Source organism: Diabrotica undecimpunctata, chromosome 10 (assembly GCF_040954645.1).
Source record: "Diabrotica undecimpunctata isolate CICGRU chromosome 10, icDiaUnde3, whole genome shotgun sequence".
Taxonomy (NCBI): domain Eukaryota; kingdom Metazoa; phylum Arthropoda; class Insecta; order Coleoptera; family Chrysomelidae; genus Diabrotica; species Diabrotica undecimpunctata.
The window spans coordinates 19,946,657-19,960,157 of NC_092812.1; positions in this window are offsets into that span (position 1 = coordinate 19,946,657).

The following is a 13,501-nucleotide window of genomic DNA, read 5'->3' on the forward strand; positions in this document are numbered from 1 at the left end:
TTTTTCTCTTAAAAATACCAAGAAGTATTTCACCATTTTGAGATAAGATCCACGTTTCAGCTCCATATATCAAAACCGGTCTTATTGTATATATTAAGCTTTACTGCACGTTTTATATTTTTATTTTTTAAATGTTTCTGGAGACCGTGAACAGTTCTGTTTGCTATTGCTACGTGTCTTTTTGTTTCGCCGCTTGTCGTATTTGTTACGTTTACTAGCGATCCAAAATATGTGAATTCTTTGATTTGCTCAAAGGTATGGTTGTTAATTTGAATTCTCTGTTGGATATTTCGGAGGTTTTTAGAAACCAACATGTATTTGGGTTTTTCCTCGTTTACCACAAGTCCTACTTCACTTGCCGCGTCCGCAAGCCTTGTAAAACACTGCACCATGTCTCTCATACTTCTGCCCACTATAACTATATCGTCAGCGAATGCGAGAATTTACGTCGATCTATTAAAAATAGTTCCATTTATTCTAATATTTAATTGTCTGATTGTCTTTTCCAAGGCAATATTAAAGAGAAGACACGCCAGCGCGTCCCCCTGTCTTAGACCAATATTAATGTCAAAGAACGTAGAGTTTTCTCCTTCAATTCTAATGCATGAGCTTACATTTTGCATTGTTAGTTGGATCAAATTAACTAACTTAGGTGGGATCTTAAAGTCTATCACTGCATTATATAATGCAGTTCTTTGAAGGCTTCCTTGAACTCGACGAAGAGATGGTGTGTATCTCTGTTATATTCTAGTGACTTTTCTAGAATCTGCCTATGTGCTTGAATTTGATGTTTAGTTGACTTTCCAGCAGTAAATCCGCAATATGACATTGACCAACAATATCCTTTGTAAAATGTTTAACTATATTATAAACAATACATTGCCGAAGATTTTATATGCAGATGCTAACAGAGTAATGCCTCTATAGTTCTTACACTCCAGTTGATCACCCTTTTTATGCAACGGACATATTATTCCCTTTAGCCACTCTTCTGGTATCAATTCATTCTGTTATATAAGTACTATTAGTTTATGGATTGCTGCAAAAAGTTGATCACAACTTTTTTTTATACATTTCCGAACAGATTTCATCGATTCCTGGGGCTTTATTGTCTTTTAGTTTTAGGACAGCATTTGACACTTCTTCTCTTGTTGGGTCTTCACTGTGTAGTTGACGTAGATTTTGTTGATTGTCTATATTGTCACCTCCTTCAATATCGTGTATATTTAGATGTTCGCTGAAATGTTGTGCCATCTGTTAACAAATGAGTTTTTATCATGTAGAATTTTACCGTTAGTGTCTTTACAAATTTTTAATCGTGGTTTAAATTCTCGACGGCTATTATTTAAGGATTTGTATTATTTCCTCGTTTCATTTTTATCGAATAAACTTTGTATCTCATTGAGAGTGTTCTGTTCGTATTCCCTCGTCTTACGTCGATGGATACGTTTTTCCTCTCTTCTAAGGCGTCTATACTCTTCTTTTTTCTTCGTGTACAACCTGCGTGGATGGTTTTTTGATATGTTGCGTCGTTTGTAATAAAAATGTTTTTTAGTTTTATTCTAGTTTTACTTTTAAATTCTATAGGTCAGTTTACAATTTGTGTAAACAGTTTTGAAATGTGCCTGCCTTTTCAGGGTTCGCTACGATATGAAACATGTATAAATAAGTGTAAATAAAGAATGTGAAATAAATTAAATGCAACATAACAAATTTTCGTTAAAAAATATGTATATAATGCCACAATAAAGTAATGAGCCTTCAATTTTGTTTTGTTTGCAAGTATTTTTGAAAAACTGCCTACCAAATCCCTAAAATACTAGTACACAATTATGTAGAAGAAATTATAGGAAAATTGTAGATATCGCTATGATAGTCAATACATACACAGAAATAGTGCAGAACGGAAAAATAAATAGAGCCGAGCCAAGGTGGCTCGATGTCGCTCCCTAAAGTCTCTCTAAGGACCCTCAGGTTATCATTCCCTCGTTCCAAAAGGGGTTGGTGAATATACAGAAATTAGTAGAGTCCCTGAATGAACTTTTTAGAGTGACCTTCATAGTGAGTTTGAAACACAACTGATACCACTAGACACATGGCAGCACACTGGACTGGGGTCCATACCTTATGGTTCTAGGGCAAACTGGCGTGTGGCAAATGAGTGGTACCTATAACAGGGGAAAATCAAATAGACAATAAACTCGTTTCCCCGGTCGGGACATGATTTGTTCAATACTCCTACAGAAGGGAAATATTTCAGCTGTAGATTCCTGGGCACAAAATATTAAGGTTTAATCCAAATCACTTATATAAAATGTGGCTTCTTAGTGAGTTACAGGTTGTTTTATTTAAAAATTATTTGTAAGTATCCAGTACTTTAAAACTATTTGACATATTCTTGTCATACTTGGCAGGAAGTGTAGCTACTGTATCAAAGAATATAGACGCATATAGAAGGATTTTTCACTGCCATTTTTCAGCGTCGGCAAAGGTTATACACAAAATAATATAAGTTGATCATGATTTTAGTTCCTTATTTGTACCACTAGGGAGCGGTCATGTCAGCGCTATTACTGCTTCTAAAATAAGAAAGAGTGGGGCACCCATGGACGTATAATGGGGGCACCAAATGCAACTTTAGATATTTTTATATGTAGATGCCGCATGGTCGTAGAATAGCATTAAAGTTTTGCGTTTTATAAAATTTTTTGAAAAAATAAAATATATTAACTTTTCATAAATGAATCTTTTTAGAAAAAATATGATTCAAATTTTTATTTTAAATATGTACAAATCTACAAATGATATAATTAAAACTCTCTTCTTATAAACTATAAATAAAATTAATTAAAAGAGAATCACCGTGAGAGAAAGCTCACAAAATTGTAAGGTGTTTCGATCAAAAAACAATTCCCGATCTTATTAGTACCCTAGAATTGCATTTTAGCACATACACCATAGACTTATTTCTTACAATTTGAAAACTCGAAATTGTGAAGTATAATTTCGGATGTTTAAATTAAAAAAATAAATAAGTAAGTCTCAAATAACGCCTCACTAGAGCTCAACAAATGAAGATTTGAAAAAAGGCAAAAATGGCTTCTGGAACATGGACCATAGCAAATCCCAAGAAATCCAAATCGGCAACACCCGACGATAAAAAGAGAATTCGGGAGAATACCATCACTCCCCTCGCAACAGAGTTACCAAGGAGCTCTAACGAGCAGACTAGGTCATAATATACACCCTGACAAAAGTATTCAGAATGGTGGTAGCACACAGACACTATCCTGATACTCAACTAGATCGGGCTCAAGCAAATTTGATCATTAACAAACTGGAGCAAGCACTTGATGAGGCTCCTATCTGAGATCAAAATGAAATTCTGCAGTTCCATAAAACATCGTTTAGCGAAGGGACCCTGTGGGTAAACTGTGTTAACGATTATACAAAAAAATGGACGACTGAAGTGTTCAAGACTATTAAGGGCCTGTGGGAGGGAGTAAACTTAAATATAATAGATCCAAATAATATGCCTAAGCGCTCCAGATCCTCACCCGCCTCCCCGAGAAAAAACTTGATGAAGAAGACCTTAACACAGAAGACTGGTTGTGATCTCTGTTCCACATACTGAACGACAGTAAAGATAAAGGTTATAGAGGGAGGAGTTATGAAGGAGATAGTTCTCAGATCAGCATACCTCCCATCCCGAACAACCATCAAGGGAGTTGGAACAGTTAGTGAGGGATTGCTTGAAAAATGAACCGCAATTAATCATTGGGTATGATATGAATTCCTACCCATCTGACCTGGGGCAGTACAAACACCAAACTTTTAAAAAATGGCATGCCTTAGATGAGGTGTCTTGTTCAGACCATTGAGAGAGGCTACACACCACATGCAGCCCTTAGATAAAACGTTAATGGGACCCTTAAAAACACATTATAACGAGATGTTGAGATTATTTTTAAGGTCATATCAAAGACCAATTACACATTATGACATTGCTGAACTATTTGGGAATGCGTATCTTAAGATGCAAACTGGGACAATTGCCGTTAATGGCTTCAGAAAGACCGGAATATATATATATATATATATATATATATATATATATATATATATATATATATATATATATATATACAAGGATTTCCACAGTTTTCACTGTATTCCTTCACTCAACCGTTTTCTCCAATTTTTCCTGTTTAGCCAGTCCCCTTCCTGTAGGTTTCTTCTACTCATTGCTTCGTCCACTTCATCTCTGAAAGATCTTCGGGGTCTGCCTCTCTTTCTTCTTCCTATCGGGCTCCACTCTGTTATTCTATTTATCCACCGATTTTGGTCTGCTCTTCTGACATGTCCGTACCAGGTTAACCTCTTCTGTTCGATGTAGTCTATTATGTCGGAGTTCATTCCCATTCTCCTCTTAATCTCCATGTTATTTATTCTATCTCTTCTTGTTACTCTGCAGCTTCTCCTTAGGAATTCCATCTCTGTTACTCTTATTTTGTTTTTGGTTTTCTTATTTATTGTCCAATTTTCACACCCATAAATGAGGATACTTCTTGTCATGGTATTATATATTTTTTTCTTTGTTTTCATGCTGATGTTCTTATCCCATAGTACCGGGTTCAATTTTCGTATGCAGTCTCTTGTTTGTCCTAGTCTATTTTTTATATCTTCCTCCGTTGTTCCTTTGTTTGATATTATGAAGCCTAAATACTTATACTTGTCTGTTCCTTTGATTTGTTTACCTTCGTCTATTTCCAGCTGTTTTATTTCTGTATTCTCCGTTGTTAGGTATTCAGTTTTCTTTAGGTTTATTTCCATCCCATTCTTTGTATATTCCTGCTCCAGTTTTCTCATCATAAAACTGAGGTCATCCTCGTCTTGTGCGATCACTATTTGGTCGTCGGCAAAACTTAGCGTATATAGATATTCGTTCATTACTGGAATATTTCCTATAAATCGCCATGTCTTTAACGAAAGCGATTTCCTTGCTGCAGAACAAGAAAATACTGAAAAATAACAATATGCAGTAGTTGAAAATATTGCCGACGATAGTGTAGATGAAAATGAATATGTTGGACCCGAAAATATTACAGCGGTGCCAACCTTTCAAAAACAGACAGGACCTCGAAGGGGTAGGGCACCTGGAAAAGCAGCGATTATTACCTCGTCTCCATACAAAGACGCTTTAGAAACTTCAATAAATTCTTCTTCAAAACAAGCCAAAACAGTAAAGCGGAAAGTATTAATGGAATCATTAGATAACCAACAACCATCCTGTAGTTACCAGCATCTACGTAAGACGAAGAAGAAGACAAAATTTCAAGATTCCTCTTCAGAATCCGAATCAGTAAGTTTCAAAGACGATTCTTCCGATGATGATGACATGATAGATATTGCAGCAGACAATCCTAAAGGAGAAGATGCTACGTGTTTCTATTGCGATGGAAAATTTTTCTAAGACAGAAAAGGAGAGAACTGGTTACAGTGCGTTGTCTGCAAAGAATGGTGCCATATAGATTGTTCCGGGTGTAAAACTGATATCTTTATTTGAGAAATTTGCAAAGACAATTAACATGTTTTGTCAAGGAATAGAAAGTATCTAAATCCTAATAAGTTAAAATATAAAAATAAAGAATTTCGCAAAATAGATAGTGTTTTATTTTAACTCTTATTTTTTTATTCAAATGCATATTACTGTGTTCCATATTAGGATCACAGCTTATTCCATATTAAGTACATATTCCATATTAGGTGCAAAATTTACCTTTTTCATATGTCACTTTTTGACTATCCCGGTATGCAGATTTTGCTATTTTTAATATTAAAATCTGATATATAAAACATTAATGTGTGTTTATGAATAAAGAATGACACATTATTTTAAGAAACAAAAAAATTACAAACCAAATACAAAACGGTATTCCATATATGGCGTACTTCCTCTATATATATTTCAAAGAAAAAATATTGTATTTTTCACTAATAGGATCCGTCTTTAGTAGTGGTACTTTATAAATTTGACCATAGCTCTGAGAATGGCTTTGGATTTTATGCGCTCCAAAAATACATTACTTATTCATTCATTCATTTATCATAAGTGTGTACAAAAGCATATCAGTCTTTTTCAATTAATTATTTGGTATTACTTACCCTTTTTATTTTAGGGTTAATCATTTAGTAGATGTTAATTTGAACATAATTTTGCACTTTTTTGATAAAGTGTTTATTTCTTGTTCCATGTGGATATAAAAATAATAAAATACCAATTCCAGGGTTGTCGTTTTGTTTACAAATGAATCTCGCGTTTCCAAGTTCAAAAATAATATCTGTGAGAAACACTACAGGTGTTTATTATAAGAGACATTGTCATTTAATATTGCTTTTGTTTTTGGCTTTAGATAGGATGATATTATGACAGTAATGGCCTTGGTATATTTCACAATAGCAGACTCTGACAGAGGTGATTTATTTGCAGATGGAGGTTTCTTTACTAGATGTTTTAACGTTGGTTGCATGAGTATATTACACGATACACATTTCTTTTATAAAAATTCAACAATATATCAGGAAGCTGGTCGGATTCTGTAAATTTTTTGGCGCCCTAAAAACAATAAAAATACATAAAAAATACAAATCAAAGAAATTAACATTGAAATTATAGAAGAAAGTATGGTTGAATTGGCTACAGTTTTAACAAGAATTCAATAGGTCTTTATTATACAATCGCGCAGAAAGTATAAAGAGATGGCTCCTAAAACTTCTTCTTCTTCTTAAAGTGCCTATCCGTTCCGGACGTTGGCGATCATCACGGCTATCTTCACTTTGCTTATTGCAGCGCGGAACAGTTCAGTGGTAGTCGTGTTATACCACTTTCGCAAATTTTGAAGCCAGGAAATGCGTCTTCTTCCCGGTCCTCTCTTACCATTTACTTTCCCTTGGAGAATCAGCTGGAGAAGGCCGTAACGTTCTTGATTTCTCATTACATGACCTAGATATTCCAACTTTTTAGTTTTGACGGTCATGAGAATTTCACATTCTTTCCCCATTCTACGCAGGACCTCCACATTAGTAACTCTGTCAACCCAGGATATACGTAAGATGCGCCTATAACACCACATTTCGAAAGCTTCGAGCCGATTCATAGATGCAACAGTCAGTGTCCATGCTTCCATTCCGTAGAGCAGAACTGTGAATATGTAGCAGTTCAATAGACGGCATTTTGTTTTTAATGATATGTCTCGACTATTGAAAATAGTTCTCATTCTAACGAATGCTGCTTTTGCTTTTATTATTCGCTGTTTAATTTCTGTTGAGTGGTCCCATTGGCTATTTAAATTGGTGCCTAGATATGTATATTGCTCGACTCTTTCGATATTCTGTTGGTTGATTGTAAGTTGAGCGTTTAGTATTGGTTTTTTACTAATTGTCATAAATTTGGTTTTCTTTATGTTAAGAGCTAGTCCGTATCTGTTGCTGACTTCTGTTATGCGATTTGTTGTAAGTCATTCAGATTATCGGCAAAAACTATAGTGTCATCTGCATATCTAATGTTATTCAACCATTCACCGTTTATTAGTATTCCTTTCGCACAACCGTCTAAAGCTTCCTTAAATACTCATTCAGAATAAATATTGAACAACAATGGAGACAAAATACAGCCCTGTCGTACTCCACGTTCTATTGCAATTTTATCAGTTAACTGGTCTTCTATTTTGATTTTGGCCGTTTGATTGTAGTAAATGTTTCTGATAATTCTAAGATCTTTGTTGTCAATTCCAATTTCTTGCATTAGAGTCATTAATTTGTCATGTTTTACTCTGTCAAATGCCTTCTGGTAATCTATAAAGCATACGTATATATCACAATTCACATCCCTGCATCTCTGAAATAGCACCTGTACAGCAAAAAGGGCCTCCCGTGTTCCCAGAGCATCACGAAATCCGAATTGTGTTCTTGTTAGTTGTTCCTCGCATTTTGTATATATTCTTTTGTGGATGACTTTTAGAAATGTTTTAAGTAAATGGCTCATAAGGCTTATAATTCTATAGTCTTCGCACTTTCTCGCATTGGGTTTTTTTGGAAGATTTATAAAAGTTGACACTAACCACTCTTGGGGAACCACGCCCGTATCATATATACTGTTAAATATATTTGTCAACCATTTTATGCCATCATAGTCCATAAGTATTTTATGCCTCCTAAAACTACGAATTTTAATTTTATTATTTTTGATTCTTTTTGGTTTAGATTAAGAAAGTACCTAATGCTGACAAACTTGCTTCTTCTTTTGATAATAAAACATCATCCCGATCAGTTGCGGACTAGCGGGTCCTAGGCAACATTATAATTCCGGGACTATTTTTCAGTTGTGACACATAAGAGAGAGGCTGGAACACTGGCCACTGGCCAGTCAGGTACAGTACTACAGTGACCACTTTCATGGTACAATGAATACACAAGGTATGATATTGCGCATGACATTTGACAGCTGGCCCAGGAGTGTGACGTAATCAAGACCGCTCGAACCACCTCGAACCCATTATTACAGCTTATTATACACATTAATTTTGAAATTATGGTCAAAAAATGATCTAGTTTTTTTTTTAAATGTTTTGTTTTGGTTATAATTGAATAAAAAATATATTTTCAGTAGCATAAAACCTTTAGGTTAGGTGGTTCGTTGAATATGTTATATGTTACATGCCCCCTATAGTTCGTTGACATCGCCAATACTGACTGAGTCATCTATTTTATAATAGAAAAATAATTTAGATATATGCTTACTTTATACAAATATACACTTCGCAAGGGCTTAAAAAATTTGATGGGTAAAATGTTGAATACCATGTTGAATACTTTGCTTCACCACCTTTTATTGAGCCTACCTCTTGTCCTATTTGCTTGGGGTTTAATCTCTAGATTACTTGTACAGCTCGATTATCTGGCATTCTTTTTAAGTGGCCAAGTCAGTTTAGTCTTTGTGACTTTACAAATCTAACGATATCTGCGCTCTGCAGTAATGCATCCAGCTCTGCATTAATTCATTTTTATTCTTCATGAACCATCGCTATTTTTGAATGTTTGTTATGTGTTAAAAATAGGTGCTTTTAAAAATATTTGGATAAACTGAGTGATGTGCTAGTTATGCAACTAGAAAAAACTCCATTATAATATCTTTCATTTTGTAGATTAACGAAGACCCAGAATTCATATGAATATATCAGATTAAATCTTTTTAATATGTTACTGTAAAATTGTTGTTATTTTTTTAGACAGCAACCTCAAATGGTTCTTTCATATCGATTTGTTAAGTAAGAAACTAGCCTCGGCATGCTATGCAATTTGCAATAACAACTGTTTCGGAAGAAATCAATTTAGCATCTTCCAAAATAAGATATTTTTCTTTGTTAAATCATGTTATCATTATTATAAACAATACCAAGATAATTTTATGTTTGAATATTACAAAAGATGTCATTTAAAATATTGTGCAATATTGTGTGACCTTACTACACTCATATTCGATGGCCAGCTAGCTCATTCGATCTAAATAAAGTTGACTTTATCATTATTTATTTTGATTTTGTGTTTTGTTCAGTAGGTATATACGTACAAATTTTGTGTACCTCCATTACCAGTTTTTTGTATCTTTTTAAACATCTGAAATATCGAACTCTCGAGTATAAGGTAATTGACCTGTACCTACGTGCAATAAAAGATAATTAAAACTTGTTTTATAAAGGATATCTATGTTAACAAAATAACTGTACCAACAATCAATAAATTTAAATTAACTTCAACATTTTATTTATGATTAAAATATTATAATAACATAATTTTATCTTCTCTTTATAATTACTATAATTAAATTACCCAAATTGTATAAAAAAAACTTCAAATCAAAAGTCTTTCCTATACTACATTCAAATGTTGCGGGAATAAGCGTTCTTGACTACGTCATGCGCGAAAGCGAACCGATTTTGGAACATTATGTATCATACCTTCTGTATTCATTGTACCATGGCCACTTTTAAATATTTTCTTGTTGTTTGATAGATACAAACGCGCCATCTAGTACAAACGCTAACAATTTTAGTCACAGTAGTCGCTTACTACGCTTAACCCCTGCACCATCGTTTCCAGAACCATTTTGTATACGAACCTGTTGAGAGTTTTTTCAACCAATAATAATATACATATTAAATGTTCTGTATATTTTGTGGTATACAGTATAGTATTTAAAACTTGCAGGTGATGCAAATTATGATCTCTCTTCAAAGTAGTAGATTTTAGGTTATGCCTCCTAAACAATGAGCTTTTGGTACAGTGGTCACACACTTATGCAGGAACAGTGGCCATTGCCTTTGAAAAAAAAAAGTGGTGGCCACTGTTCCTATATACGTTTGTAAAAAACAGTGGTCATTGTTCTTTCTGCAAAAAATATCAAAAATAATTTTGTTTCTAATAGTAATATGCCACGGAAAATACCAAAAAATCCCGGTGTTGGAAAAACTACACATGAAAATATGAGAAAAGCGATTTATGATGTTTGGGAAGGTGCATTATCACAAAAGGCTGCTGCTTTAAAATACGACATTCCACGTACTACGTTTAGGAGATATTTTAAAAAGTGCAACGAAAATAAAAATAATATAGATTGGACTTCAGATGTTCTTGAGGGAGCTCCAAGATTGACCCCAAATTATGGTGTCAATCAAATTTTTTCTTCAACCGAGGAAAAAGACTGAGTAATTATTTATACACGATGACCAAGCTTCATCATGGTCTCAATCCGAAAGGTGCCAGACAACTAGCTTATGGTTTAGCAATTGCTAACAGTAAAAAAAATACCAACTTCATGGAAAGAAAATAAGATGGCAGGCAAGTTTTGGTTTACAAGTTTTATGAAACGAAATATTCAGAATTATTATCATTACATTACGATACGGAGCAACTTCACTAGGTAGGGCAATGGGGTTTAATCGACCAGTCGTTGCAAATTTTTTTAGTAATCTTAAGAAGATTTATGAAAAATATGCATTAACACCTAGTCAGATCTACAATGTTGACGAAACAGCACTAACAACTGTGAAAGATACAGGAAAAGTAATTGCCAAAAAGGGACAGAAACAAGTAGGCCATATAGTTTCAAATGAAAGAGGCACTTTGGTAACCATGTGCAATGCAATAAACGCTAAAGGTAATTCGATTCCGCCGTTTTTAGTGTTCCCTAGGAAACTTTTTATAGATTATAATGGTTAAAAACGCACCTCCAGGCTCCCAGGAGTGTCCTGCACCATCTGGATGGATGACAGCAGAATTATTTGAACAGTGGACGATACATTTTGTCAAACATACTAATTCTACAAAGGAATCTCCCATTTTAGATAATTAGATAAAGCTGTATTTGGTCCTCTGAAGAAATATTACTCACATGGTTGTTAAAATTGGTTATTGAAAAATCCTGGAAAGAGGATAACAATTTACGACATAGCAGAGATTTTGAGCGACGCTTATCCACTTGATTTCTGTCCCAAAAATGTGGTATCAGCTTTTAAAGCTACTGTGGTATTTCCATATAATAATAACATTTTTAATGACGACGATTTTATGGCTTCAACCGTAACATATGGGAAAAGAGTTTAGAGAGAATAAATGTTTCAAACCACTCTTTAACAAAAGGATGAATCACTAAATACAGCAGTTCTAATATGTGATTCATTGATAGATTTTATGCAATGAGCTGATTTTTACAATTTAGAAAAAGAAACAGAAAAGGTTAAAATTTTGCATATACCTTTACATATAAGTATATATATATATATATATATATATATATATACATATAAGTATACATATAAGTATACATATAAGTATATTATATATAAGGATATAATACATCATCGATCCATCTATCCATCCAAGAAATAATTATTTTAGTACTTTCCATTAGTGTTTGGCGCTTGTCTATAGTTTTTTACTTAAAATTATGGGTTTTAAGAAATCATCAAAGGAGAGACGATGTCGACGATGTAATGACCGCCAGAGATTTAACAACTGAAGATTGCTTCGACAGAAAACGCTGGAAATTAGGATGCGAGAAGCGGCGCCAGCTGTAGCAGACTCGCTTGTTATATATATATATATATATATATATATATATATATATATATATATATATATATATATATATATATATATATATACATCCCACCATCAATCAGAAGTCCTTATAAAAAACGAGAGTTGGACGTCCGAGTCCCTGTATATTAAAATTATGTTTCACTTTTCTATCAAAATGACGACCGTTCGTTCTACTAACAATAGTACGCCCTATTGATATACATTTAGTTTAGTTTTACGATTATCGGAAATCCTTAGTGAATATTTGTTTACATTCTCAGACCAATCTGAACTCCAACAGTGTTGTCGAATATTGTATTACGATCTGAGAGTACCTATTTATCTCCGGTTTAAGTTCTTTTTGAACAAGATAAAAATTTTACAATTATTGATTGATTCATTGAGTTCGTTGTAAAGTCTAAATGAGTATTTATACAGACATCTAAATTTAAAAGGGTTACTTTTTATCTAAAATAAGTTTTTATAATTCATACTTGACATTTATGTGATCATATTTTTTTACCATTAAATATAAAAACCTTTTTATTACTACAATTGAGTCTTAATAATCCGACATGGGACCGAAGAAATATCGGATTCCCGGAAATGTCTGGAATACGAAAATTTTTAACAATTTTCAAATTTTTTGCATTATTTTGCTAGCAGTAGGCCACAAGACATTTATGTACATTTATATTAACAAAAATAAACAAAAAAATATATATATTATATTTCTATATGTTATGGTTTTGCGTTTTTGCGTAAACAGTCTGCCATTGCTTGTTCTTGGATCTACGGGAAATGTCGGACTATCGAGCATGTCGGATCATAAAACGTCGAACTATAGAGGGTTAACTAGTATTTCCTGTATAAGATGTAAAAAATTTGGTTTTCTATAATCTTAAAAAAATTTAAAATAAAAGCACTGATGCCAGAAGAAAAAAATACAACTGTAGATTATGGAAGAAAAATTGTTCAAAGAGATATTAAGAAATTATAGGTACTACATTAAACGATAAAGAACAAAACAAAAGCATAAAAAATGGAAACGTCTTAAAAATGAAATACTGACAGAGGTAGAGGAAAGTTGTGGTAAAATGAAGGTGAGAAATAATAATGTGAAAAAATTATATGGCGGACAGAGAAAGTAAGTATAAAAATAAGAAACAAACACAAATGAAAAAATTGCTAAAACCCTGAATATTATGAAGTACCTATACAAAAAAGCGAAAATAACTGAAAATAGCAATAAAAAACAAAACAAAAATCATGGGAGACTTTTAGTCTGAATATGTAGAGAATATTAAAAATTAATCTCTAGCTTAAACAAATAAAACAGAAAGGAAATATACGATGATAAACG